Source organism: Gouania willdenowi, chromosome 2 (assembly GCF_900634775.1).
Source record: "Gouania willdenowi chromosome 2, fGouWil2.1, whole genome shotgun sequence".
NCBI lineage: Eukaryota > Metazoa > Chordata > Actinopteri > Blenniiformes > Gobiesocidae > Gouania > Gouania willdenowi.
This window is the reverse complement of record NC_041045.1, coordinates 3,443,959-3,467,647: the sequence shown is the minus strand read 5'-3', so window position 1 is coordinate 3,467,647 and position 23,689 is coordinate 3,443,959. Positions and strand designations below refer to the sequence as shown.

Sequence of the window (23,689 nt, the reverse complement as noted above, 5' to 3'; positions counted from 1 at the left end):
GGCAGTTAAAAATTGATTCATAGGTATCACGATTCATATCGATATTCTGAAAATTGAATCACAGTACTTTTTTTTAAACAACAGAGGGTGCTATATATTTATCCTTCTCTTGTCCAGAAACGTAGGCGGCGGGCTGAATCTCCTACTACTCTCTTTCTGGCCGCCTTATACTCTTCAACATGTTCATAAATGATTCCTTACCCCTTTAGCACCAGAAGAATATCTGTAATATTAGGTGAATATCTGTAAAAGTCACATTTTTCTATTAGCTCTGTCTGCTAGCGCGTAGCATCTCTTCTTCACTGCAAGAATAACTGCATTCCAACCGACCACTGGGTTACCAGTGCCCTCTGCTGGTCCAAACAAATATCTGATGTAAATACAGTGCAATGACTGTTTTTTTTAAAGTCCAATTGTTAAGGCACAAAAAACATTTTTAGTTGCACTTTTAAAAAGAAAAAGAACTATTATGCAGTTTTGCATTGTGTACTATAGAACCAGAATTTAAATGAATAGGCTTCTGCTTCATTTGTATTATTCCTTTATTTCATTCAAGATTTATTTTTAGTTAAATTGCATTGTTTTGAAAAGTTTATCAAGGGATTCTTTTGACAATGAAAAATAAAAGGAAAATAGTACAGTATTTTCTATATTCTAATATTTTTCAGTCATCATTTGTTTACAGTCTCATTTTGTAAAATAAATCATGAGAGAATTGTTTCGTGAATCGAATCGTATCAGGAGTTGAGTGAATCGTTACATCCCTAATTATTTAATATTCTGTAATTTTATTTTCTAGGAGATGTTTTTCATTGTTTCACTTATTTAGAGACATTGAGATATTGTGTGACAAAGATATCAAAAGTTGTTATTTTGAGGAATCATATTTATGATTAAAAGTTATAATTGTATTATATTCTAAAGTTTAGAATTATCTGGCTCATCTTCCTTTCTTTCTGTTCACAGCATAACCTTATATTTAGTTCTAAGAAATGTGTTTACAGCTAATTTTACTGATTATTGTTACACATCATCCTGCATGTGCATTATATACAGTATAAATGTGTAGATTTAACCAATTAAATACAAAGTGAATGACATGCAAACAGAAAAACAAAGGTAGAAATAGTGTAATTGAATTGTGAAGTTAGTGAGTTGTTAAAATGCTGAGGTGCAGCGGAGGGTCTCCTTCTGCAGAGACGTGATGATGAGGGGTTCGAGTAAAACCCGGAATTCCGAGGTATTTCCGAGGGTACAAATATGCATATAAACGCATATTACTGGTATATTAACCCATATAAATCCAAAAATATGGAAATGTGGATATTTTACTGCTGCAAATGTGTAACATATTACTGGTATTTTGAGAACAGGGTTAATATACCAGTATTATGTATTTATATCCTCAGAAATACCCGGACCTGATGATGAGCTGCTACACTTCGTTACTGTCCCGCTGTCAGCTGATCAAAGAGAAGTCCTGACGGTCACGTTGTCCTCTGCCTCCATGAGTTCTCTGTGGTGTCGTTCATATATCCTCAGGTAACGCCAACTCTGACCTTTTCATCAGTCAACGAGCACTTCTGACACCGCTATCATGACGGAATGTGGATGTTTATGTGTCGTAAAGCGTCGCGCGGTACCAACGTCATCACATTTTGTGTGCGAGTCGAGTTGTGTGTGCGCATGCGCAGCCCACCGTGCCAGTCTGGCAGGCTGTTAAGACCACCTCTTTCAGCAGGATCATCGGGCCGTTACCCCCCCCCCTGCGGTGCAGTTCACGCCGAAGCAGGCCAGACAATAGCCCCCCATGGTTTCACACATGCACAGAGCTGGTTAGGAACGGCCCTGGTTACCAGTGTGAGTACACCCTTAGAGAACCTCTTCAGGGCTGTCAGTGACCTGGTTACCATGGTAACCCCATTCATTTCAATGGGAGTGTTATGTTTTTTGATGTTTTTGAAAATTTGAATTCTCCATTCATTTCAGTGGGCCTTAAAATTGCATTTTTTTGCGATTTATTCTGCGAGAATTTCACGACTCGCTCAGAAAAGCTATAGCACTTGTGTCCCAACCATCCCGCACATTTTGATGTATAATTCACATGGGTTTTCTCGAATCTTTAGGACTAGTAACGCGCCGAAGTTTTGGAGGAAGATGAAAAAGAAAAAGTTCATACGCACGGGGGAACTATAGTGCTGCACTCCAAGTGACTTGATGCAAGGCCCGAGCCCCTAAATAGACACGGGTGAACTGCACCACTCCACTATAGGAGTGGTAAGTGTAATGTAATGGAGTGTTGAGTGTCTTGATGCAAGGCCTGAGCCCCTAAATAGACGAACGGGTGAACTGTAGTGGCTCTTTACCACTAAAGGAGTGGTAAGTGTAATGTAATGGATTGGTAAGTAGCTTGATGCGAGGCCCGAGCCCTAATGATAAAACCCGCATGAGAGAACTATAGTGGCTGGAGTGGTAAAGAGCCACTAGTGCGTATAAACTTCTTTCATCTTCTGCCAAATATTTTGGCGCGTAACTAGTCCTAGAGATTTCAGAAAACTCATACGAATTATACATCAAAACGTGCAGGATGGTCCATGTAATGGAGTGTTTGGTGTCCATGCAATGGAGTGTTAAGTATAATGTAATGGAGTGGTAAGTGGCTCAATGTGTGTCCTGAGCCCCTAGTAATAATAAGAGACACGCGGAAGAATTATAGTGGCTCAATGCGAGGCCAAAGCCCCTAATTACATATGTGTAAAACTGTAACATGGTTCCCCGGCATGGTTCACAGCAACATATTCTTTAAATTTCAATTATAATTAACTCATTCAGTGCTAGCCATTATCAGATTTTCTACCCCCCTCTGTGCCAGCCGTTTTTGAACATTTTGACTGATTTTAAAGACCCACAGAATATTTTCTACTATGACTATCTGAAATCTGACACCAGATTATGAAAGATTGAAGCCTCTACTTTCATCCAAAAAAAACATTTGTTTCTGGCTCGTTTTGTTCTTTTGTAATCAGCTGTTGATTAGAGCAAGTTTTACACAAATCTTCAGTTTCAGAGCAAAAGCTGAGAAAACTTTTTTTTTTTTTTTTTTAAAAACCCTGTCGGTGACTTTAAGGCTATTTGCTTTAGTGACAACTCTAACATCTGAACATTGTTTCCTTATATAAAACATAAAAAAAATAACACTGAGACAGGGCTTTTGATGGCAAAATTATTATTTATCTACCTGGTTCAGTTGAATGAAATTCTTACTGTATTTTAGTGTTTCTCCAACTTTCTCTCCCGTCAATCTGCACACACGCAACTTCCTCTTCCTCCCGGACGTGCAGAGTGTCACTGCGTTCCCCGTTTTTTTTTTGTTTTATCTCACCATCACCACACTATCCTTGAGGTCCACACATAGTCTGGTCGAGTATCCACTGCTGTGCGCTGCTGGGAATGTCAGCTCTTTACGTAGCGCCACTTTCTGTCTCACGCCTTTCCTCCTCTCCCTCTTAGCTCTGCGGAGCATGGATGATCTCTCATCCAAAGGTGCGCTGCTACCTCCTACATGTCACCTATTATTTTGCTACCTGGCTCACAGGCTGGGGGTATTTTGTACCCACCTCCACACCACCCGTCCTCCCCCCTCCTCCCCACACGCAGCTATGACCCGTTTGGCCAGGTTAGTTGATGGTTTTATCTCACGATCACAACATTATCAATAATCCACTCAGGTCCACACATGTTCTGTGTTTGTATGTGGAGCTGTGAGCTGCTGGATACGTCACAATATCACTCTGTTGCGCCATAATCTCCCCTTTTCCTGCTTCTTTCTGCTTTGCTGGGTAGCGTCAGTGCTTAATCTCACATCTAAAGGTGCACTGCTGCCATCTTCAGGACACAGTTGGTCACTACAACACCCCACAGCTTAGATATTGATGAGGGACCTCCACCAGGGTGTTTTCTAGTAATCCACGTGAAAAATCGCAAATGACGAGTTATCTCGTCCATGGCACTGAGTGAGTTAAGCCATAATTGTAATTAATAATTAATTACACAATTTCAATTGTAATTGTCCTCAAAGCAGTGGTTTTTAAACTTTTTTAGCTCAAGTACCCCCCCTTTTCTCTTATTCTTGAACCTAAGTACCTCCTTTCAGGGGTGAAAATCTCTTTTCATTACTTGTGGGGACATTAGACGGTACAGTTTTAGAGAGCAATTCCTGGACAGGAAAATAAAGGCTATGCTTTTGGCAATCGGAATATGTGTTAAAATAAAGCTAGTGCAATTAATATGCCACAAAACTTTAGTCAATGAAAAATGTTGTGGCATATAAAAGCTTCTGAATTAAAATTTATGTAAAAATTGCTGATTGTAATTAGGGGGGTATAATATTTCAATTGCTAAAGATGTCAATGTGTTTTTAAGCAGCGTGTATTTTAAAGTAAAATAAGGTTACTGTACTGTTGTTTTTTTAAATGTGTGTTCCCTTGCATGCATCGCCCCCACCCCCACCCCCCCACTGTGAAAAACAACAATAGCGCACAATAATGCAACGAAAGAGTGATAATGCAAATTTACAAAAATCTAATTTCATAAATAAGTGGAATGAAAGGTTTATTTCTATATATAATTTCTGGTCATCTCCCACCTTGTGTGGGACCAAGACTGACCTTTGTGTTATCAGTTCATGTTCTAATCAATACCATTCCCATCATCGTCTTTATAGTGTTTATTTTAGTTGAAATGAAAAATGCTTTCATTATTAATTTCCCACTCTCTTTCAAGTACTCCCAGTATTGCCATTGTGTAACCCATTTGAGATCCTCAAAGGATCAAGTGAAACTATTATTCCTAGTCTAAATCAAGACATTTTATTAACTTATGGAACATATGCCCAACATTGTTTTTGTTTTAAGAAATAATCTCGGGTTGTTAATTTCACTCCACTACTGGTACACGCAACATATGGCAGGAATACATGATGAGAGCTCCAGATATCAGTATTCAGAACTTGGCCGTGTGCTGTTATGGGGCTCCTGTTCAGACATAATGAATATGTTCGAGAGCAGACCTCAAGTTAAGGGAATGTGAGAGAGAAAAAACCAAGTTCACTTGACCTCAATATATTCCCTTCAGCCGCTGAAAATTGCTTTTGCTTTGCTCCTTCCACTTGATATCTTTTTGCCGATCACAAAGAGTCACAAAGATCCGCCGAGTGTCCCCTGCGTCGGCACATGCACCGTCAGCGCTGCTGTCGTCGCTCAGATCGTGCGTAAGAGCGGGCGGGATGCACATGTGCCAACTCAGCAGCTGTCAATATAAAGTGACGGAGCCCAAAATATCTGTTTTTATTTGACGCTTTTCAAGTTGCAACTGCAGCAAAACACACTGTTATGAAACAGCACTGGGGCCCAATGGGTAAACAAATGCTTGTTTCTTCAAGCATGAAGCCCAACTGAAATTTTAGAGGTGTCCTTGAGCAAGGCGGTGAATCTAAAGGTGAACGAGTTACAGCTGGATTCACATGGCTGCTAAAGGCTAAATGAAGCACCACAACTTAACAGGAAGTTAAGCTTCAGTTCATATTCATCGCTGAGGTTCACATTTTCTTCCAACCTTAAAGTCAAACAGACCTCCCCAAAAAAAACATTTTTTTTAACTTCTTTTAACATTTAATTCTGCACGGGTCTTGAACTACGAGGCTTTTTAAAATGCACGATCATAGACATTGCCAAGCAACAGTCGATGCCTGTAGGCAGCCGTTTTTAACATACATCCTGGTATGCGCACATTAAAATTATCGTATCTCTGTTACAACTCGCTCTATTGGAAAAATTCTAACTGTTTCTGAACACTAACATGTTGTGCTTTACCGACAACCTCCAAACATTACGGTAATCACGTCCCTTCCTTCGTAGAAAGGACACGAAGTAATCGATTCGGCTTGCGATTGTTATCGTTACCATAAATATGCCTGTTTTTGCACATTTAGAAACATCGAATTATTTTTTCTTTTATTGTATATAGTTCTGTACATTCTAAATTTTATGTATTTGTTGAAAAAAATCTGTTATCCGTGTGAGCATTCTTTGTTTTCTTCCTACTAAATCTCAAAAAATTATTTTGTATTTGGGTTTTTCTTCATTTTAAACTGATATTACACTGGTAAAACACAATAAATTGTAAAAAAAAAAAAAAAAAAAAAAAAAAAATTATTGGAAGTCTGAAGTCTAAAGCACTTCCTCATGGGACATTGACTGACCATTTTACAGACAAAATAAGCCAAAAAAAAAACAGGCAGTGTTAATATTACAGGTGTTAAAGGGTTAACTAAACCAAAGGCTGTAGTGTCATACACACTGCACCATGCCATTTTTAAACAGTTGATACATGCTGTTCATAGCACGGAGTTGGACCAAAATAAATTGCATCTTCTCGGCACATTCAGCCATACATGTAGGACTTCCAATTTTCTGTGAACGCTGAAAACGTGTAGAAATTACTGAATTTACTATTTGAAACAAAAATGGCAATATAATTATTAATTATTAGTGAGATATTTCTGCGCGTTGCACCTCCTTCATCGTTTGACCAATTTTGACCATTAAGATCTCAAAACATGTTAGAAATTTTTGGCACATTGATGCTTGTACTTTTGTGATTTGTAACTTTTGTCAAAACTATTTTTTCATCAATTTTTGTTCAAAAATGTAATATTATAATAATAGGAAAATCCCCCTTTTCAACTTTTTTCCCTTCATCTTTGAACTTGAGCTGTTCGGCCAGTCTTCAACCGATTTCCACCATTAACTTTTTAAAATATTCATCTGTTGTACTTTCTCAATCTTCAACTGGGTTTGACCTACAGCCCTTCAACTACAGTGACTTTTCAGCTCCGATCCCATTTTTAGAGTGGAATGGATGGATGGACCTTCTGAATTCCCTCATGAAATATTCTCGTTGTTATTTTTATTGAAACAAAAAACAAACGTAAATTGCAATATGACATGGAATAAACCCTCACATGGCAAGGCAAATGTATTTGTATAGCACATTTTATACACAAGGCAATTCAGTGTGCTTAAAAGTACAATGGAAAACATGAAATCAAAATCTGCTGGCAGTTTGTTCCACTTCTTTGCAGCATAACAACTAAAAGCTGCTTCACCATGTTTGCTGTTCACTCTGGGCTCCACTGTCTAACCTGTGTCCATAGATCTGAGAGACCTGCTGGGTTCAGACCTGACCAAAACATGCATGTTTTGAGACAATATCATGTGTTTACATGCACTTTTTCCACTGTAAAAGGAGGGTCATAAAGGTGGAAATGCCAATCCTGTGCAAAGTCTCAGGTAATATAACAGGATATAACTAAAACTAAACCCTCACCTACATGTTTTTTGAGGCATTATTCTTTGTGATGTATCATATCCTGTTTGGTATATTGTAAAGTACCAGAAGCAAAACTTACTTATATTTAAATTAACCCAAGTGAAAACAGCTTTAGTTTTCCCAACAGATATAAAGGCAAGATTTAGCTGTGGATTTTGAGATTTATGTTGCAGTAGCCACAAAGTTAGTGGTAAGAATTTAAATGACTTTCTCGACGTTGATTAATGTCACTAGAAACACAATGTTCTTGTTTCCCGCCTCTGTGTGGGTGCTTGATGTGTTCCCTGTGCTGCTCTCCAACATTAATTGGCCCAAGGAGCTAAACTGCCGCAGTGTAAACAAATACAAATCAACAGTGTGCAAACAACCAAGACAACTTAATGGTGTGCGTGCTCGACGCCACCATTGGTTTAAAAAACACTTGTATAATATTATATAAAAATGGAAAACTAAAAATGTGTTTACTAGTTAGTAACCTCACGATTAATTTCGATTACGATTCAGGGTGCTACGATTCGATTAGTCAATGATTATCGGGATATTAACGCTTATCACGGTTTTTGATGCATCTTTTTTCTTTTTCTCACTTTGTGGCTACTTCATACTTAAATAATTACAGTAACCAAACAAATGTATCTCCATTATCTTTTACTGATGTAAAATCACCAACTCTATCAGTAATCAATATAAAATAACAAAAACATTAGCTTATTCAGCTAATTCAATCTGAATCAACACAAAAGTGAGCTTATTCAGTATAAATAAATGAGCAGCATAAATCCCACGAGAAACTAAACATTTTGCCGTGCACAATCAACGAAGCTTTAAAAAACATAAAACCTCCAACATCAGCTCTTATAACACTTGTGGAATTTGGGTTTTTAAATTTTGTGATTGCTTCCTGTAGCGCCTTTGAGTTTTCTTTGAAAAGCGCTATATAAAACAGATTTATTATTGTTATCAAACAGGGATTACTTTTTCTCCAATGGTAATAACAAGTCTGAGCGGACTAAAACAACCCGCTGGGTTCAACAAGGGTCCAGAACCACTTCCATTTAACTTTTTACGCCCTGACCCTAACTCAGATTAGAGAATATCCCAACATCTCCTACAAAAACGTATGCAGATGACATTCATATTTATATTTCAATGTCAAAACACGACTCCAGCCGCTTACTGTCTCTAAGTAAGTACATTTACCACATAAATGAGTGGATGTGTCAAATTTTCTCCAACGTAACACACCAATAAGACAGAAGTCATAGTTTCAGGCCCCGAAAGTCAAAGGTCAAAAGCTACAAATCAAGCTAGAATTGTGGTGTAATCATTGATTCAGACCTAAAAAACAGTTAGAATCAAAGGATTTTTTCTCTAAACCATATGCAGACACTCTTGTTCTGCTTGTTTTAGCAGACTAGATAACTGTAATGGTGTTTGCAGGTCTAAATCAGTCAGACATCTAGGGCTGGTCCAGAATTCAACAGCAGGCCTGTGTATGAAATGCACAAACAAAATTGCCTTGTCCTTCCTTTCTAAAGTTAAAAAAAAAAAAATGCCTAACAGAGTAGTTTGTAGGGCTGCAGTCAACCAAGGAAATGGTTGGTCGACCAAGACGCGATTAGTCGGCCAAAAGAAAACACAAAAAAAAACGGAGAATGAATGAGCAGGTGCAGAGGGAGGAGAAAGAAAGAGAGACAGATATTTTGTTTTGGCGTTTTGTGGTGCCGATTTGCTTTTAAACACAGACCATTTATGATATGAACCTTATTCAGTCTTTGACAGAACCCGACAAAGCAAAAGCAATTAAACCGGCAATTAAAACTTATTTTTTCCTCATACAAATGACATATTTACGTTAGTTTTAGTGGTAAGCCTGCTTTTACAAACGCACGTCGAACACGTGCGCAATGCGCGCTGCGGCACTAGAGACATCAGTGGATCTATTTACATAATCCACGTATCAAATATAAGGATAATTTTGATAAGGGCGACCGTGGCTCAGGTGGTAGAGGGTCGTCCTCTGATCGAGAGGTTGGGGGTTCGATCCCAGTACCTGACTATGTGTCGAAGTGTCCTTGGGCAAGACACTGAACCCTAAGTTGCTCCCAGTGGTCGACTAGCGCCTTGCATGGCAGTCCTGTCCCATTGGCGTGTGAATGTGAGAGTGATTGGGTGAATGAGCTGATGTGTAAAGCGCTTTGAGACTGCTTCAGTGTAGGGATAAAGCGCTATATAAATCAAGTCCATTTACCATTTACCATAATCCATGTTCTTGTGCAGAAAAAGGATTGATTTAATAGTATACGCTTGTGTTTCAAGCCTGTCTTAATTTGTTTCCTCTCTGCTCTGAGGACAGTGCACTCACACAGAGCTGTTGCTGGACATAGAATCATGTTTAGCCATTAAATACATTATATTGATATTTAACCTTATCACCTACTGTCTATAAGTGCATTGCATTTTTTATTTTTTTTACAGTATTGAAACTGATACCATTGCTGGTCGACCAATGAATATCTTGGTTGACCACAACGGCATCGACCAGTTAGTCGACTAAACGACCAAAGTTGGCAGCCCTAGTAGTTTGAAATCATTAGGCTCTTCTTATTGTCTTGAATAGTGATTCGTACTTGATATGAATTCAATGGAAGTGAATGTGATTCAACATTTAGCATTTTATAATGAAGCAAACTATCTTTTTCCATTAAGAAATAAATGTGTAATGAGTCAAATCTGCAATAAAAGACTTTACAGTGAAGAGCAGCAGTATGCCCTCATATGTAAAAGTATTCAGGAGGCCGTGCATGATTTAACACACTAGCTACAGACTGTAGCTTAACCATAAAAACCAGCTAGGATTTGAGAGCATGTCTTTTAACATGGTAATTCATCATCCATCCATCACATAAGCGATCATCTATGGTCGTCAACATCATCAACAGCAGCGGTGACAGCATTATTATCCTCTGCATCATTAAATGACAGTGTGACATCATGTGGGTTGGTGTGTATTTTGATGAAAACTAAGTAGGGGGCTGGATTATCAGGCTGAATAGTCATGACAGGGTTTCAAACAAGTCACAGCTCGTGCACAGGAAATGATAGTCAATGATGTAACTTTCTATTTTTTATACTGGATAGCTTTTGCCTCCTATGAAGACATTCAATACTGTTCTGCACCTCCACAAGATAAAGGATAACACATGAAACTGTATTTTAAACTCTTTAACATCTTAAATTCAGTTGTAATGTTTATGGCTTTGCTGCTGGCGATATATAACATCTAGAGTTTATGCAGAATGCAAGAAAACAACAACTTTAACTTGATTTGCATCATTGAGTTAAGACAAAACCACAACACAAACACTGTCCACTCATCGCTAGATATGTCAAGAATCAAGCATACAGTTAAACAAATAACTATCCATCTGTAATTTCTAATTAAGTCAATTCAGAGACGATAGATAAGGGTTTTCTGATACGATAATGATTATATTGGCCTGCATCTAGATTTGATACAGTATATGGTGTTTATTCAGGTGATTGTTTAGGGTCTTCTAATGTTTGTTTTATTTATTTTATTAAATTGTAGAATATTCTTAAATTTATCGTTATAATGTATGTAACCCTTTGGTTAATAAAAAAAATGGGTCAGTTTTTCTCATACGTTCTGTTGCCGACGAGGGTTTTCTGAGTATTATCACTTTATCAGGCCTTTTCTAACATTCCACACAACAAAATAAGTAATGAAAGTATGTAACATTTGTTCTAATATCATGGCTCGATATCGGTATCAACCAATACGCAAGGTTGCCCAAGGGGAATCATATCGGGACACTCCGACATTAGTGGCAATAATCTTAATGCTATAGGACATGTATGCGTCCAAACTCCGTTCTACATTTTTAGGTTCGCATAGTGGCTAATTATTAGCAACTCATTACATGTAGCTAGTTTCAACACCATCACAAATGTTGTCAAAACAATTGCCGAATTTCTGCATCTTAGCAATACATCACCAGGTGCAATGCAGGGCACAATATGTAGTTTGAGCAAGATAACCTTTATTTTGTTTCTATTTTTAAATGTTTTATATTTTGTGTTCATGGCAATAATTCTAATTAAACCTGTATTTTAAAAGTGTAACTATAATCTGTTAAATACACAATTTTTGTGTAATTTCTGTATTCAGATGTTGATAACTTTTAAGTCTGATTTGATAATGTTTTCTTCACCTTTCAAATAGGATTTTATATGTAAAAAAAGGCATACAAAGTAGTTAATACATATTCCATCCTACACAATATTCTTTTTATTCATGTGAAGATGGCCACAAAGGACTCTTAAGAGCAATACAATTGTTCTGCAAGCCCACTTATGCCGACTTTTGTATTTCAGACAATCCAACATCACTTGCTGTGTCCACGTCTTTAAGTGGTTCGAAGGCCAACGAAGGTGGTGAGCCATTGTTGCTCAGACAGGTATAGTAATGATAATTAATGCTTAGCTTCCGAGATCTAACGGGACCGGGCAATGACAGGCTGGTATGGCCACAAATTACATGCTTCTGCATTCACTGCCTTTCTTCATACAGCGCCGGCACAGCCTGCTCAAACTCTGTTATAGAAATGGAAAATTGTAGAACTCGACATTGAAAGGTTTTGGCTTTTAAAAGAAGAAGCTGACCTTCGCAGGGGTCAAACGCTAAACTGTGATGTCTTGACAGCTGCTGACCGAGGCTTTTCATTTACAATCTCAGAGTTAGATGTTGTTAGAGCTGTCCTTAAATTATACTTGAAATATAAGTGTATTATATGACTTAAAGCTTAGGTTTCTCTTTTTAATGTCTTGCAAAATTATAAGAAGTTAGATTTTTGAGTTAGTATTTACTTAAAGTATGAATACATACCACAAAAATTAGTTTTTTATTGTTTCAACTTAGAATATGCGCAGGGGTGCACATAACATTTTTGTTCCAGATTCTCTTCCAGAACACGACTTACAGGAAAAACTGAAAAAGTCAAACGGAAATTGAAGCAACACAAGATGTCTTTAATAAATCCTCATAGAATATGAAGCTTCTTTTTTTTATGAAATGACTGAAAATATCTGAAAAACACTGAAAATGTCAGCTTTTAAAGCACTTATCACAGTTATTATTTTAAAGGACAACGTTCTGTAATCATCATTATCATCTTTGTTCTCCTTTTGCCTGTCTTTTGCTATTTAAAAAAAGAGTAGAAGATTCCAGCAGCCAAGTGTAGGGTTCCTACGCAAGTTCATCACTTTAATCTTTATTAATTTATTTATCACACAACGGGGAATGTCCATTGTTACAGCAGTGAAAAAAGATTCAACAGAAAAATAAAAAAACAATTTTACATTACACCAAATATACATATAAAACAAATTATTATACAATAAACCTATAAGTGAAGTATGAGATATAGGGATGTAACGATTAATTGTAAGGCAGTTAAAAATCGATTCATAGGTATCACGGTTCATATCAATGCTCTGAAATTTTAATCTCAGTACTTTTTTTAAACAGCAGAGAGCGCTACATCTATTTATCCCTCTCTTGTCCAGAAGCGTAGGCAGCGGGCGGAATCTGCTACTGCTTTCTTTCTGGCCGCCTTCTATTTTTAAATATGTTCATAAATGATTCCTTACCCCTTTAGCACCGAAAGAATATCTGTAATATTACGTGAATATCTGTAAAAGTCACGTTTTTCTATTTGCTCTGTCTGCTAGCACATAGCATCTCTTCTTCGCTGCATGACTATCTGCATGCCAACCGACCACTGGGTTACCAGCGCCCTCTGCTGGTCCAAACAAATATCCGATGTAAATACAGTGCAATGTATGTTTTTTTTTAAAGTCCAATTTTTAAGGCACAAAATACATTTTTAGTTGCACTTTTAAAAAGAAAAAGAACTATTATGCAGTTTTGCATTGTTTACTATAGAACCAGAATTTAAATTAATAGGCTTCTTCTTCATTTGTATCATTCCTTTATTTATTTCATTCAAGGTTTATTTTTAGTTAAATTGCATTGTTTTGAATAGTTTATCAAGGGATTCTTTTGACAATGAAAAATAAAAGGAAAATAATACAGTATTTTTTAGTTTTTTTCCCGAAAAAAATAAAGGAATATTTTCCAGTAATCATTTGTCTACAGTCCCATTTTGTAAAATAAATCATGAGAGAATCGTATCGTGAATCGTATCGGGAGTTGAGTGAATTGTTACATCCCTAAGAGATATGTAAGTATGGAGGACAATAAATTATGTACAAAAATATTTTATAGCAGCAGGTATGGAGACAAAAAAGGTGCTGGAGTATTTTAAAGGTCCAAGTAAAATTTAACAGGAAAAAATACTAAATAATACTGCACATGATAACAGTAGGGTATTAAGAACTGTGTGAGTTAATATGGATGTGGTAAGTAGTGGTTTTGCATGAAATTTAGATAGTTCAGATGGCTCAGTTTACATTCTGCTCTGGGACTTTCTATGACTTTCACTCATTTCTCTCACCTCCACCGCGTACTCTCTGCTTGAATATGTCCGTCCTCCCGTGTCTCTCTTGGTAAAGCAACACTAATTGTTTTGTAATAACTTGGAACAATTTGGCTTTTTATTCATCTCTAATAATCTGTTTTGGACAGTGTAGTTTCCATTAGGGAATGACAAGTACCTGTTCATGTGAACAGAAGTATGGCATTTTGAATATTATATAACGCACATTAATTTGGGTATTTTAGTGTTACAGGGTATATTATCACCCATGCTCAGTGTTTTTTTTTTTTTGCCACAGCCAGGTTTTTATGTACTCAAAAGTGAACAAAATGAAGATTTTATGGTTCAACAGATAATCACTGATTAATATAAGGGCAGCACACATCAAATGCACAGTGCCTTGAGCAGCACAGATGTTGGAGCCGAGCCTGAAGTGGCGCACAAAGCGAAGCACTCGACTTGTCTGATGAGAGGGCTCATTTGGAACTGCCATTAGTAGACATGTGATTAATGGCGCTGTCTGTCGTCCCTACAGAAACTGCAGATTTTCCCCTCGACCACAGCAGCCTCAGTCTGCCTCTGATGCTTCAAGCTTATCTTCACTGTCGAGTGGCTCTATATACAAATACTTTCTTTTACTTTAAAAGAGCGAGAAAAGTGATTTAAAAAAAAAATTAAAAAAAAAGCTCCACTTATCTGTCGGAACTTTTCTGTAGGTGTTTGCTGCTTTCGTGTTGGTAATTTGGAGCAGCTGCTAGGTTACGTTTGTTAAACCTCAATTGAAGTAGCACATATATGAGTTGCATTTTAGTGAGTTGGCTGATGTTGAAATTGTGTGATTGATGAATTATGCTCTGTAATTAATTAATATACTTAATCTCACCTAAAAATTGCTAAGAAACACCCTCAACTTGATGTAATTTCATTTAAATTACAATATTGTGGCAAAAGATCAAAAGACTGATATATAACAAAGTAGCTTTATAAAGTAATTTATTGTTTTTAACAGACTTGAACAGATGCAGGCATAGCATTTACATTCCAATGTATTTGAGACTAGTCCCAAGGGCTACGTGTCATATTGATGTGTACTTTAGTGGATCTCAACATAATAGAAAATACAAATTAGATAAAACATCAGGACTTATTCATTTTGGCTCTGAACCTTGTTATCTTGTCCAGTTTTGGACAAGATAACAACATTTTGCAGTAGCACTGTCCAAGTGTCCGCGCTAGCTATCCACGCTAGCTGCTACATGTTTAGCATTAAGGCGGTAGCGGATGCCTCAAAGCTCTAGCGATCCACAAACTCTTTCTTGCACAATTACACAACTGTGTTTTTGTTTTCCATCCAGTGTTTTTAAAAGTCAAATTTAATGCTTTCAAAGCTGAGAAGCTCAGCAGTTTTCATTCTTGTATTGTTAGTCTGTACATCAGTATTATGGGTATACTGGGAACTCTTGAAATGAGAAAGCATTCATTTGTTATCGCGTTATTTTTTCCTGTAATTAATTAATCACAATTAACGCGTTAAAGGGACAGCCCAACTTATAACCAACATAAACATCTAATACTTAAACATTCCAATGAGAAATTCACTTATCGTTCTCTCCTCTCTAATTTCTCTCTCTGCTGGTGGAGACAGGCCCGAGGTGTCACTCCCTTTGCTCTGCCATGCAACATCTGTCCACCTGTCAAGCCCGCGTGCCCATCCGTCAAGCAGCCGAATGCTGGTAAGTGTGAGAAATGACAGTACAGTGATTAATCACTCCCTGACACTAGCAGTATGTGCTGGCTCGAGGGTGTTTAAATACATCTGTTTGTATGGAATCTGAGAGATTGTCAAGAACCCTCTTGTTTTACGTTGACATGTCCCATTCAAGAGTATTATGTTCAGGTTGGAAGATCAAAGTTTGATTGAGAGGTCCCATTTGGTTATTTATTTCACGCATTTCTTGTGTAACATCGAGGGCACAGGTGTTCTAAGAGTTGGAAATGTCCATTTGAATCCAAGAACATATTTAAAGGCTTCTGTGCTGCCTTTTGCACATAAATTAAACGTAGTATCTGAGTCTTTTCTATCAGATAAATTAACTATGTCCTCCTCACAGTAGGGATGTAACGATTCACTCAACTCCCAATACGATTCGATTCACGATACTGGGTTCATGATACGAGTCTCTCACGATTTATTTTACAAAATGGGACTGTAGACAAATGATGACTGAAAAATATTGCTTTATTTTTTTTGGCGAAAACTAGAAAATACTGTACTTTTTTCCTTTTACTTTTCATTGTCGGAAAGATCCCTTAATAAACTATTCAAAACAATGCAATTTAACTAAAAATAAATCCTGAATGAAATAAAGAAAGAAATGATACAAATGAAGAACAAGCCTATTAATTTAAATTCTGGTTCTATAGTAAACAATGCAAAACTGCATAATAGTTCTTTTTCTTTTTAAAAGTGCAACTGAAAATGTTTTTTATGACTTAATTGGACTTTAAAAAAACATACATTGCACTGTATTTACATTGGTTGGTTAAAACTACTAATAAATGTACAAGAGTAAACTTTCGTTCTGTCAGAAAGTCTGTGGGTGTCTTTCTGCTGCCAGCATTCAGCATAACTGTGAGGAATCTAAAGCAATTGATAAACGCCCAGGAGCATTACAGAAATGCACAAGTGGAAAGTAGTGCAGACTTTCTTTGTCTCCTAGGTGATTGAGAAGTAAATTCTAAGGGTTTTTTGTTAGTAGAAGCAGGCCTCAGTGAGACCGTGACCTCAATTGGCTGTTTACTACATGACATGAGCCAGAGTGTCTCATATAGATTTGACAGAGAGCCATGGGGATAAACTTGACATTGATTTCCTATTATAAATCGAAGCTAATGCTTTGTATACTGTATACTAGGGATGTAACGATTAATCGTAAGGCAGTTAAAAATCGATTCATAGGTATCAAGGTTCACATCGATGCTGTGAAAAATGAATTGCAGTACTTTTTTTAACCAGCAGAGGGCGAGTGTTGGCGGCGGGCGAAATCTGCTAATACTTTCTTTCTGGCCGCCTTCTACTCTTAAACATATTCATAAATGATTACTTACCCCTTTAGCACCGAAAGAATTTCTGTAATATTACACGAATATCTCTGTAAAAGTCACGTTTTTCTATTAGCTCTGTCTGCTAGCATAGCATCTCTTCTTCACTGCAAGATATCTGCATGCCAACCGACCACTGGGTTACCAGCGCCCTCTGCTGGTTCAAACAAATATCTGCCCTAAATACAGTAAAATGACTGTTTTTTTTTTTTTTGTAAGTCCAATTGTTAAGGCACAAAATACATTTTCAGTTGCACTTTTAAAAAGAAAAAGAACTATTATGCAGTTTTGTATTGTTTACTATAGAACCAGAATTTAAAAAATAAGCTTCTTCTTCATTTTTATTATTCCTTTATTTCATTCAAGATTTACTTTTAGTTAAAATGCATTGTTTTGAATTGTTTATCAAGGGATTCTTTTGACAATGAAAAATTGTACAGTATTTTCCCAAAAAAAATAAAGGAATATTTTTCAGTCATTTATATACAGTCCCATTTTGTAAAATAAATCGTAGCGTGAACCCAGTATCGTGAATCGAATCGTATCGGGAGTTGGGTGAATCGTTACATCCCTACTGTATACTGTATATGTCTTCCATTATCCCAGTGGACCCTTCTTGGTTCCAGGTAAACTGTAATCAGCTCCTTAGCAGTATAGAATCAAGCTTCTGATGTCATACAGAGTGTAAGTATGCAGCCTGAAAAAGACAGGATACTTATGGCTTTAATTATACAATTATACCTGCAATAGTTGGGGCTAGGCTATTTTAGGCAATTTTGCAATCAGATTGTAGGAAGTTTGAAAAAAGGTGGCGTTCTCATGTGCATTTCACATCAGTTGAGGCTTAAACTCGCAATTTTCTACAAAAGAGCTAATGCTCTATCTCACTGAGTTCATAAGCAAGAGACAACTCTGCAGTACATATTTTTAAAACTCCTAGCTCATTATAGGAATTCTACCGCTACAATGATTAGTTAATATGTCCAACACATAATTAATCTCCAAATATTTCATGATGGAACATCCTCTGTCACTGAGCTAATCATCACAGGGATATGTCACATGGTGCTCTATTCTCCCATACGTCAGAAAAGCCGCGCAGCTGCGCTGTTTTTGACTGTGTGCTATTCTTCCCCTGTACTTAAGTTAGTCGCTGCACGCCTTCATCCCAGTTACGCACACTGGCCCTGAAATCTGTGCGTCCCCATTCAAATCTGGCCTTGCACATATTCTTCCGTCTGCTCAAGTACTTTTCCTCTTACGCGCTTCTGAAACTGGAATAACTGCAGCGCCCCGATAGGGTGAAACATGATGTTGCACTAGAAGGATGGACTTAGTTACATTTTAAGCCACACGGACTCATAATATTGCAGAAGAGACTCCCAGAAAGAATCTATCCAAACTATTTGTCTCGCTGTCAAGGGGTGCAATAATCTGCACTTTGTCTTTTTCATGGATTTCAATGACATTTACAAGCATTGGGAAAACTCCTTGTTACGTGATTTCTAGACAGCCCCCAAAAAAAGACATCATGGCCCAGTCCGCCTCCTTGGCTTCAGACCGCCTTCATTCACAGATTACGCACTTTTGGTCTACTTACGCACTGTGGGCGTGTCAGGAACCTGGACTGGAGAATATGCACTGGAGAGAAGCGCATAACTGCAGGCGCGCAAAAAATGCTATGTCCAGACAGGAGAATAGATGTTTACATTACTGTTTACTGTTAAACCTTTTGATGCACTGCAGGCTCAATCGTTGATCAATAAAAAACGTTTGTGGATCTTTGGTGTAGAAGATGAGCTGATGATGATGTCTGAAGATGAACTATAGCAAAGTTTGGTGTCAATTGAACAGAAAATGTAGAAGGATATAGGTTTATTAAGTTTTACAGCGTTTGACTTTCAAATTTGCAATAGGTTTAAATGTACACAGGTTTCTTCAGTATTGGGGCTATATTTTGATGAAAGTTGCAAATCTGTAGCTCGTGTGCTTGATTTGTTGTGAATGTAGTCCATTTACCATTTGTTAATGTTGAACTTTAAAAGCTTTTTCTGTAGCACCATCTTTAAGATGATTGGCCTGTTTTAGGAGCCGAGGCAATCTGGCACTGGTCTAAACTCCACTTTTGTAGAGAAATAACATGCATGGCCCCAAATAACTAAATGTTGATTTCAGTTGGACTGGGGCTTCACTCCTCTATTTTGGTTTGTGTTTAGTTGCATTCCTAATAGATATCCTACTACTACACCTCTGATAAACAAATACAATCTGCATGTTTTTTTATTTGTCCAAATTTCTTGTCTGTATTCCTGTTGTTAAAATAAAATAAAGATACTCTACTGCATCCATCTGCCCACAAGCCAATTAGAGTAATAAAACAAGCTTGGGTCATAGTGTAAGTTGAGTCATTTTTCTCTTCTCATCCCGGCAGACTTCGGCGCATATCACTAAAACATGATGAGAATGCTTAGTGCGCTTGGTGGATAATTTGGTAAAAGTCGGGGGGCTGCAAGTGAAGTCTTTAATAAAAAAATAGATGTCATACAAACGACTGCAGCAGGTTATCGAGCAGAGAAAAAGCTCCTTGACCAGAAATGCGAGCAGAAAATAAATCTGTAATATTGTTTGTATTGAAAAATCAATTTAGGCCTTATTGGTGGTAATACACAAAGCCATGCATGCAACGCTAATTCAACAGTAATTACCTGTGAGTATTAATGAGGCATATGGTTTGAAATGATTTATTCATGACAAAAAATTTCTACTCCTGCTCAACTGCGGCCTCTGCAACTGTCTGTCAGAAAGACAAAAGCAAAACAGAAGAGAGAATGAGTGTGAGGAATGACTACCTGCATATGAATAAATATTTAATAAACAAACATAGAGGTAAGCCGTAGAGTGAAGCACCCAAAGGCAATTAACTCAGGGGATGAGAGAGGGCAATTAATTTGTTTATCAGTGATGTAGAACTCTAATATGAGCCCACAAGGTTGAGAAACGTCCCCGTTACTGAAGTTGTACATTAGTGACTTTGTGGTCCCCGTTTCCACTTCTTTGTCACTATTGTTTCATAGCTATATAATAAATTGTTAGATAAAGAATAAATGCACAGATAAGTTAGGAAAGGGCATTAGGTGAGTTATTCAAAATGAATACGCCCATGTTTTATCAGCATTACGTTTTTTTATCCTCTTACTGAGAACAAGAATGTTTCGGTAGTCCTAACTTGCCTAATCCCACAGATTGTAGCTTTGTTTTTTTAAATGGGTCACTTGAGGTTGCACTGAAATATTTTCCTTTCAGCTATAATGCGTTCATTCAAAGTTCTCACAAGCAGTGAAAAGGAGATCCCCCAGAATACACCTTACACACAAGAATCTGAATAAAGGTCAATTTGTTTTTTCATCGGCCGATGTATTTCTAAAGAAAAGCCGAATGTTGGAAAGTAGTACATTCATTGTATGAATTAAATAATAATAGAGAATCTAAAGAACCCAATACCTGTGGCACAAAAAGTTCATTTTCTATACTTTTCTTTTCATTTTTCAAGCCTGTGTCCTGGTGTATACTTATTCTACAGGATGAAGGTAGAAGAGTCATTGCTAATACTAATAATTGCACACAAATTCTCGTTAAAAACCATCATATATGTTACGGGTTCAATCGTCTTTGTAAATTGCTGAAAAATTAGACTGAAGGACGTGATCTTGTCATCATTGGCCAGCAAACATGTGGCCCATTAAACAGCTGGTGACGGTTTTGTGGCAGATCTTCTGAACCCAACTTCCACTTATTGCAGAGAGCTGAGAACAGCTGACCAAGTGTGGATGCAAGCCAAAATGCTACATTTTGCTGGCACAGCTGCAGGTGCCAGGATAAGGATCTGTTCGGCTCAATTCCAAACCATTAGGCTCACAGATACCATGAGAAGAACAAACAAGTGACAATCTCCAAAGAACTTTTCCTCATGCGATGCCAATGATTCATCATTAAACATGCGATCGTGTTTCATTCACTGCCTTGTATTCAGTATTAAGACGTTTTTTGTGTTTATCGATCACATTAGTTTATTTAGCGTTGTTTTTCTGCGATTATCCTGTTTTCTTTCTGGTTAGAAAGGACACAACGATGCTTTCAAGAGTTGTAAATATCACTTAATTATCTCTGTTCCAAATTTTTCAATATTATAGAAAAGCCATTTACATTTTATCGGTTTTCTATAATTTGTTGTTGATTATGGACATACTAGAACTCCCAAAATCATGTCAAAAATGCTTAACAGGGAATGGTCTCAACAATTCCTAGCTCAACATTTGATACTTGATATGTCCTGTTTATCTGATCATAACACTTCTGAAACATTCAACCACTTAAAAGTGAAAATATTTTGAAAATGCATGACATTCTCCCAAAAGATGCAGCTGAGGATATATTCCATGAAGAAATCTAAGGTGCTACTTCAAGTTAGACATAAGATTTGTATGAAAAATCACCCAAATTGGTCCACGACTGACTATATGTGTTTTCACTGCCAGAAATGGTGGCCATCTTGGAAAATGGTGTCCATTTCCATTTTCTAAATCTACATGGTGAATGGGATTATTGGAATTATGGCCCAAGAAAGAAGAATAAACTAATTTTTATGCTAGTTTCCACATTTGGAAGTTTTTGAAAGTTACCTGGTGAACTGTAGGGAGTAGAATTAGCAAACTCATCTGTGCACTTTAAAACCACAAGTCTCTGCTTGGAGAATCAAGCTTTAATCAATCCTGCAATTTTTATTTATGTATTTTTTTAAATTAAAACAAGAGGGGGAGTGGCTGAAGAGTGGAAAAGTAGGATTGGCTGAGCAGGAAGGCAGCACTGTGACACTTATCTTATCTTGACTCATCTTATGATTAAGAATGCAACGTTAGATGGAGATTATAAAACAAGATCAAATAATGCAAGATGTAAGAGAGTATTTCAATCTTTTTTCATATATGCAAGTTGCTAGGTGTTTTGTTGACACCACAAGATAAAGTATATTTTTCATGTCCAAGAAGAATCCTCATTAAGGGATCTATTTTTACTTTCCTAATCAATCGCTAAAAGTCTTGAGTGGCTGACCTTCAGTCACCTCTTCTTTTCCTTTCTTTTTTTTAAATCAAAAGACCATTTCAGACATCAAAGCTGTATTTGATCTGCAGCGGAGAATTCTGATGTGATAAAAACCAGCATGATGTACATTGCCAAAGGACTATCCACACTTCCACACAGAAGTTCTTCACTTTCAAGACCCATGGAGCTGCTAGTAGCAAAACAAACCGACTTTTGCTCCAGCATTTCATTCAAACTCTTTCTCTTTGGAGGATTAGGACGATTCCACAGCGCAACAGCCTTGTGTCTGTCCTTGAATGTCTTTTTTCAGCAACGATCTAAAAAGATAATTGGATGAATCAAACAGCTGTAATCGAAGGACTAAGTGCGCTATTTTTTGCTAAATCAATCATCCTTGAACTCTATCCTAGTGGTCAATGTCATCAAGAATGGGTATTTTCTACGACAAACAGACCTAATGGACTTAAACCCGTCGTAGGAAGCGCGTTCTACTTCTTTGAACATCTTCTTTTAATTCTGCCACTCAGTATAAGGCAAAGCCTGACAGAATAAATGCTAAAACGAGTTTGCTTATTTTTTTTTCTTGTGCAAATAAATGTGGCTCATGCCCACAATTCATGAAACTGGTGACAAGTGTAATGTAATGTAGCTTTCTTGTAAAGATCGTTTCAACATTTGCAATCTGCAGACCATAAAGGCCAAGCACAGCAAACACAGTGAAAGCAAGCATTTTAATTAGCTAGGTGCTAATAAAAATACCAAGATAGCTTTTACTATGCACACAGGCGAAGGCCCAGCTATATAATATAGATTTTTTGGATTCAATTCACTCTTTGTATATCTCTTTATGCCACTCGAGAGAATAGATTTGGTAATAAACCACAGAAGATTGAGACGACTTTCAAAAAAACTCTCCCCCTGAATTACCAAAGTGTTGGAAAACATCTTACGAGCCAGTCCATCTGAAATCCACATTAACCTCACTGATGCAGCTCTTTCACTCTGACCCAGGTCATCTCACTGTCACTTCACAACATCCCCCCTTCTGGCTACCAATGCAAACGACTCAGCCACTAAAGATCCTTTTTTCTGCCAAAGCTTTTATTTATTTGTGTTTTTTTTGCCTCGCACAAGCAGATGTGGAGTGTTCACGGCAGATGGAGCTGGAGCATTTAGCTTTCCCATATAGGCTTCCTCTTGATTTAGTTTTTGTTCTGAATGAAAATCCTACCAAACACTCCTCAAGCTTAAACGCCCACTTTCAGTCCAGCATGAGCCTCTCATCGCTGTAAATGAGGTGAGGAAGATTTGTAAACCAGAACTTGGCTACAAACTGATTGCACAAAGGTGCAGGGACTCATTAATGTACTTGTAGAAAGCAACGCAAATGCACCTATGGACGCATTATTTGTGTTACATGTCACCATATATGTTCTATCCATGAATCAGTACAAACACAAAGCAGGAATATAATGCGTTTGGTATGACTTTATTTGAAGTCCGAGACATAAGGTTGACATTACGCACTACATCATTAGCATGAATAAGGTGTCATGAAGGCTGTCATTAAGTGTCGT

At 37.3% G+C, this 23,689-nt stretch overlaps 1 long non-coding RNA gene across 1 annotated transcript; it reads left to right on the top strand.

Annotated features, from left to right (window-relative positions):
* Nucleotides 1-1,747: 1,747 nt before the first annotated feature.
* LOC114478547 (uncharacterized) lies at nt 1,748-23,398 on the top strand. The gene is made up of 3 exons (XR_003675871.1): nt 1,748-1,860; nt 19,058-19,065; nt 23,389-23,398. It is a non-coding gene; the product is annotated as an uncharacterized LOC114478547 (long non-coding RNA).
* The last annotated feature ends 291 nt before the right edge of the window (nt 23,399-23,689 follow it).